Consider the following 7,511-nt stretch of genomic DNA (forward strand, 5'->3'; position numbering starts at 1 on the left):
AATGTAAGCTGAATCCCCACATTTTTTTTTTTTTAATCTCTAAGGCCACCTCTCCAACTCTGTATTTAATCAGAATGCAAGCCCAAGGCATTGAACCACTGAGTAGTGCTTAATCATTTGTACCAGCTTGTACAGTCATCACAGCAATCAGTCATGCAAGATGAATTACCTCATGTGTTTCTGGAAGCAATTGGTTTTCATGAATTTCCCTGAAAAGTCAAGGCCCTGTTAGAAGCAGAGTAGCTGTGCTTATGTGAACGAAATCCTGGGGGATGCACAGAGCAGCCTTATGAAGAGCAGAAGTGGCCAAAGATGGGAACTTAGGAACTGGATTTGGCAGAGAAAGCCACTCCTTTCCAAGATCAGATGATTGCTTCTTTTGGCCCATAGTTGCTGCCCACCAATCACAACGTTGTCTCAATATTACAGACAGTGGTGTTAAGCTGCTGTGCGTAGCTGCAGGGTCTTAGTTCCCTGACCAGGGATTGAACCTGTGTCACCTGCAACGGGAGTGCAAGTCTTAACCACTGTACAGTCAGGGAATATTCTTGATCATTTGAATTTAAGCACTCACTTGGGTTTCAGAACACTTCCTTTTCACATGTACCCAGAATTTCCCAACTGGAACACACATTTGTATTGAGGGTTAATGGCAAATTTCCACTATGCTCCAAATTTCCCTCTACAGCATTCACTAAGGACAAGTGTGGAGACACACAAGTTTCACTATTGTTGTTCAAACAGGCTGAGATGGTAACTAGTAGTCAGAACTGCTCACTTACTACCAGCTTCTGTTAGTGACTACAGAACATTTTTTTCCCCCATTTTTGAAGCACCATTTCACATGTTCAGAGATGTGGAGTGATTTGCCTAAGATCACACAGCAGTGCAGAGAGCTGGGACTCATCCACAGGTTTCAGGAATATTATTAAACTGTGTCCGTGTATCCTGGGCTTCCCCAGTGGTGTAGTAGTAACAAATCAGCCTGTTAATGCCAGAGTCGAAAGAGCCTGGGATTCAATTCCCGGGTCAAAAAGATCCGCTGGAGTAGGCAACGGCAACCCACTACAGTATTCTTGTTTGGAAAATCCCATGGACAGTGAGGCCTGGCTGGTTACTCTTTATGGGGCCAAGATGGAGTTTTCAGTGGATAAACTCAGGGGGGAATACAAGAACCACCTGAAATTATATATGTGTGTGTATTATACACATATACATATATATATACATATACATATACTATATATATATATATAGTGTGTATGTATCCACACAGTTTTCTGTGGAAAAAGTCTGGAACTTCTGTTAGATTCTCTAAGGCTTCTGCAAAGTCCCAAATAAGGAACCATAATTCAAACACAAACAACAGGAACAACCACAATTAAAATTCTCATAGGTTTCCTACCCCCAGGTAAAGGCAGTCTGTTAGGGGAGTACGAACGAACTCTTGTCCCTCTAAGTAGCTGGGAATTCAGATCATTCTGTCTAGCTTGAGGATTAATTTCGTTTCTCACTTGGCCACAGGAATGTGTGCAATGGTCCCAAATTGCTCCTTACAGTCCTAGCTTCTCTCTGGGGTCCAAACCCTGAAGACAGCACAAGGAGACCCATCGCGCTAAGTCATTTCCTAAATAAAATCCAGTGACTTGAGATTAAATCCCTTAAGATTGTGCCTTAGCCTCACTTTACTGCCTCAATAACATCCCAAATCCTTTTTGTCTAGTCCTTTCCCCTCCCAGTCTTCTGTAGGTGGAGGTTAAAAGACCTCAGCTGGCAAGTGGAAGACTCAGGGTTATGCACCAGTTCCACCACTGTATGCTTTTCTTTCTTTTCTTTTTTTTTTAAATTTAGAATCTCAGGTTCTTGTTCTAGCCTTTTCTAAATCTATTTCCTCAAAATCTGCAATGGAGATGATAGCACATGTTTCACAGGGCTGTGACTTAGGAAATGCATGAGGACAGCGCCTGGTCCATAATTCCTGATGGTGAATCAGAGCCCTCAGGCAGGACTCCCATCCCCTCTCCTCACTGCATCTCTGTTGATCTTCCTACTCACATACCTTCATTCTCAGGCCAGGCCGGCTGGGGAGCAAGAGGCCACATCTACCAGCTTCCAGCTGACTTGGTTCCTTCCAAGTTCAGTTCAGTCGCTCAGTCATGTCCCACTCTTTGCAACCCCATGGACTGCAGCACACCAGGCCTACCTGTTCATCACCAACTCCCTTGGAGCTTACTCAGACTCATGCCCATTGAGTCAGTGATGCCACCCAACCATCTCATCCTCTGTCATTCCCTTCTCCTCCCTCTTTCAATCTTTCCCAGCATCAGGCTCATTTCCAATGAGTCAGCTCTTCACATCAGATTGCCAAAGTATTGGAGTTTCAGCTTCAGCCTCAGTCCTTCCAATGAATATTCAGCACTGATTTCCTTTAGGATGGACTGGTTGGATCTCCTTGCTGTTCAAGGGACTCTACACCACAGTTCAAAAGCATCAATTCTTTGGTGCTCAGCTTTCTTTATAGTCCAACTTTAATATCCATACATGACTACTGGAAAAACCACAGCTTTGGCTAGAGCTTCCTTCCAAGTACATTTTTTTGGTTTTATGGCTTTTTGTTTGTTTTTACTGCTGATCACACCAGGGGAAAAATCAGTGATGAACTGCAAACTTACTTTCATTTAGGGAAGTGAAAAAACTTTTTTAAAAAACAGCATGGTAGTCATTCTCGACTCACTATTAGAATAAACTTGAGGTTCTGAAAGGTTTTCACTGACTCCTTTTTGCAAGGCTCTACAGAGCTCTCAGTTACAGGTTTTGTTTCTCTGGGTGGATATCTTTAATCTTCTGATAGCCCTCAGTTTTTTTGGTAATATTCACATCACTTAATCTAGATGGCCTATACTCTATAATTTGGGCTTCCCAGGTAGTGCTAGTGGTAAGAACCTGCCTGCAGGAGATGGTAAGATAAGCATGTTCAATCCCTGGGTCAGGAACATCCCCTGGAGTAGGAAATGCCAACCCCACTCCAGTATTCTTGCGTGGAGAATCCCATGGACCGAGAAGTCTCACAGATTTGGACAGGACTGAAGCAAGTTAGCACACAAGCAGATACCACTCTATAATTTGGCTCAGAAATCAAGTTTTGCTTGAAAAAGAGCTGTGGTCAAGTGTGCCGTGCAAGGGCTCCCTGATTTGTGTTATTTATTTTATAAGACATCTCCAAGTATGGGTCTCCTGCTGCAGGGCCCTCCTCTGCTTTGAAGGTGTTTGGTCTGCAGACATCATCTGAAGAAACCCTACCTAGGCTGGCAAATCCTCACCTCCACTCTGTGGCTGCCTAAATGGAGCTCAGAGATGTGGAGTGACTTTCCCAAGATCACGCAGCAAAGCAGAGGGAGAGCTGAGACTCATACTCGTGTTTCAGAGGCTTTGAGTCTATGGACTCCTGGGGGTGGTGTTGTTAGTGGGAAACTGATGCTAAATTGAGGCTCAGAAAAGGCCACCGAGTTGAGAGAGGGCTTGCAGTGAGTTAGGGAGATTGCTGATCAGAGGCCAGTTCCCTTATTCCACATAGTTAACCTTTGTCCCAGGACTACCAGCCTCTCTCTCTCAACAGAGCTCCCTGAGGGCAGATTTCCCTATTTGCTCCTCAAATATCAGGCTTCAGTTTTTCTCAGACCCAAGGTGGCTCATATGCTCATTAACAGCAAGAAGTCCAGGCGGTAAATCATTCCAAATCCCACACATTCAAATACGTGTGAGGACTTGGCTGTCCACCGAGGAAAACTGGAAAACAGTGAAACCTGCTCTGGTAATCATCAAATTTTCCTTTCTTGGTGATTGTTACAGTGGTTTTTTCTTGGTCCCAGGGTTGGATGGTGGGGGAGTGGAAATGGGAGACTGTTAGGAGCATTTGTTTTCTTACTGTGTCTCTCTGTTTTACAAAACCAGCCCAAGCTTCACGGTCCAGAGCAAGCTGGTTTTTTCCAGCAAATCGAAGGATTCTCAGAGGGAAAAGTGGCTGGAGATGAGATTTTTATATCTTTATCTTGGCATTTCATTTGGATACATGGCAATAGGTTGCATGATACTTGGTAAAGGCTTTCAAATCTATGATTCGTTAAACATGGCTCAACTGGTTGCTTCTCTGTGCAGGGCCCAGACATACCTGTGAGGAAGTCTTGATGTCTGTCCTTAAAGGGGTTGGAGAGACAGGCTTGTGTACAGCAAACAACCATCCTGTGGGATTTACATAGGGGTAGAGTTATGAAAAGGTGCCCTGGGGACCCAAAAAAGGGAGAGAAGGATTCTAAGTGGGAAAGGAGGGCCAGGATGTTTCTCTAAGAGATCCTTGAATTGATTCTTCATGGGTGAGAACATTTCATTGAGCAGAGAGAACAAATAGGGAGAACAGCCTGAGCAGAAATAAAGGGATGGATAAGAATATAAAATCTTTGCTGATTGATTCAGAGCCTGGTTTAATCTAATGGTGACTAGGGAGCTAGGAGTGGCCTCGGTTCTTAAAGGACTTCATTGATAGACTGAAGAATTTAGATTTCATTCCAGGGTCTTAAGGAACCATTCATGTGTTTGGATTAGGGAATGGTATTTTCAGCTCTGTTTTAGGAAAAATTGCTCCTGTAAAGTCTATGGAAGCTATGTTGGAGGGGAGAGGATGGTAAACAATCTGCCTGCAATGCGGGAAACCCAGGTTGGATCCCTGGGTCGGAAAGATCCCCTGGAGAAGGGAATGGCTACCCACTCCAGTATTCTTGCTGGCAGAGTTCTGTGGCCAGAGGAGCCTGGTGGGCTTCAGCCTATGGAGTCCCAAGGAGTTGGACAAGACTAAGTGACTAACACTTTCACTTTTGACAAGTCTCTATGCAGAGAGGCTCCCCAGGAGGTTCCTGCTATAATTCAGACAGGAGAGGAGGGTCTCGACTAAAATGATAGCAGCGGTAACAGCAGAGAGGGGACAGAGTCAGAGCCATTTAGGACTTGGAATTGTGAGGACTTGGTGGCTGGAATAAGAAGGAAGGATGACTGAGTCTCTGTACTTGGGAGATTAGCTGATGAGATGGGTTCACTGGTAAAGGAACCCCAGGAGGAAGAGTGAAAATCATTTGAGTGATCTTGAGTTTGAAGTGCTCCTGGATGATGTTTAGCAGGCAGTTGGAAATGCGGGGCTAAGTGGACTTAGGGATGCCTAAGTGGAGATTGATGTCTGATGATTGGCACCTCCCTCTGATCAAATAATCATTACTATGATGACACAGTGTAAGTGTTGAATAGGGACTTGCCACTATACCAAAGTTTTCATAGTTATTATCTCATAGGGGAGAGTTCTGGACTATCTATGTAATTGTGGGAGTCATTGATAATAAAAAAAAAAAAAACAATTACTGAATGCTTTTTATAGGAAAGGGCTGGGCTTAATGCTTTTGAGGGCATTATCTTATTGTGAGGCCTCATGCAAATGTTTGAGGAAGATTCTATTATTACATTCATAATAAAGAAGAAACAGGTTTGCAGAAATTAAGACATCTGCCAGAGTTAGAAAGATGGCATTTCAAAGTGAACTCTCTTGATTGTACTGAGACCTGAAATAAGTTTTCCATACTGCCATTCCAGTCCTGGACGCACCATATAGGGTAAAAACTCTCTCTACTTCACGTAGGAGGAGTTTGTGATGAAGACTCAAAGAATAAAGAAGAAGGTGGTCTTCTCCTCTCCTCTCTCTTCCTTTGATTATAAAAATGTTACCCACTAAGTACTTGGTGCAGCACAACACTCATCTGTCAGGTTATGAGTCTCACAAGCGTCCTATTCTTATAAATCATTTATTTATCCCTTTTCAGCCTCTGGCTGAATTCTTTCTGTGCTATTTAGAGAACTGGAGCTCCTCAGAGCTCCTGGATCGCCACCTAGTGGTTTCAACTGGAAAACACAACTGACGGTAGATAAGAAGGTCGATGATGGGTCCTAGTAGGGCCAAGGGACAGCCGAGTCCAAAAGTTCTGGGAAGGGCACTCTACCCATGGCTGCCAGTGTTAAGCAGGCCGATCACCCCTGAATGATTTGCGACTCTGATTGGGTACCTAGGTACAGACTATAGCACTGATGATTGGATGTGTAAAGACAGGGAACCAGGGGAACAGTGGCAATCAACATGTGTTTCCACAGAAAGGTAGTACGGATATTCGGAGATGTAAAAGGGATCTTATGGTTGGCACATGTGACAAGGGGTGTGATATGTTAAGAGGAAGAAATTCTACCTTTTGGGCTGCTTCTGACAAGATTTGGCAATCTAGACTCATCTCCCTAATTCTGAGAGTTTTCTTCTACACTCCGTGTGTATCCCTGTTAAAACTCAAGTCTGTAAACTTACATTTTTAAATTAATGCAGACACATTTTTAGCATCATCAACCTAAAATATAATACTTTATTGTACCTGGGTTTTCTAAAAGTTAGTAAGTTAACTTTATATTTGGTGTAAAATTTGTGGACGAGAAAATTAACCCCTTATTGTCAGACTTTTGCCAGTCTGATATCCTTGAAGCATGACTATTGTCTGCTCCTAAATGAGACAAATTAAGATAGATTTTTAAAAAGCTGTAAATTAAACAGTCAGCAATGTGGGACATCCAAGGTGACCACTTGGCTTTTCCCGGCTCCCTGGCAAACCCCATTCTTCATTTAATGGGTTAAAGCCTTTTTTGGCTACAAGACTGGTGTCCTCACGGTGAAAACAGAATGATTAAAAATGTGTTTTTCACTTGAGGTATACTTTTGACTATTTTTAGTAACCAAGGTACCTACCTTATTGGAAAAATTATACAGGCCTATGTGATCAATCTGGCAGTCTTATTTTATTAACAGATTAATCTTAATTTGGCTATATTTTATAAAAATGAGAGTAATTTTGGAGAAAAAGATTGTTTTAATAGGTATAAAATTTTAGTTTTGCTACTTGAGATATGTATCTACTGTCTAAAACTTACTTTTCAAATAGTTCTTTGTTACTATGTTATATTATTATAAAGCTTAAATGAGTTACTAAAAAGGTATTCTAGGCTTGTTTCTGAAGCTGATCACTGATTTTAAGCTTGTTTCTGAAGCTGGTTTTTGGATTGAGACTAGATGCCCATAATCTGTTACCAGGGCATTATACATACTATCATTTAGAGGACTATGTCCAACCTAGATGAAAGGCCTCTTATCAGTTTTCTTAAGTATATGATGTACAAGGAAACTGATGGGAATCATCTTCCAAGACTTAAGGCCCTGCCTGCCTGTTAAGTCGCTTCAGTCGTGTCCGACTCTGTGCAATCCTGGGGACCGTAGTCCACCAGGCTCCTCTGTCCATGGGGATTCTCCAGGCAAGAATACTGGCATGGGTTGCCATGCCTTCCTCCAGAGGATCTTCCCAACCCAGGGATTGAAACCAGGTCTCCCACCTTGCAGGCAGATTCTTTACCAGCTGAGCCACCAGGGAAGCCCAAGACTCAAG

Source organism: Capra hircus, chromosome 7, assembly GCF_001704415.2.
Source record: "Capra hircus breed San Clemente chromosome 7, ASM170441v1, whole genome shotgun sequence".
Taxonomy (NCBI): Eukaryota; Metazoa; Chordata; class Mammalia; order Artiodactyla; family Bovidae; genus Capra; species Capra hircus.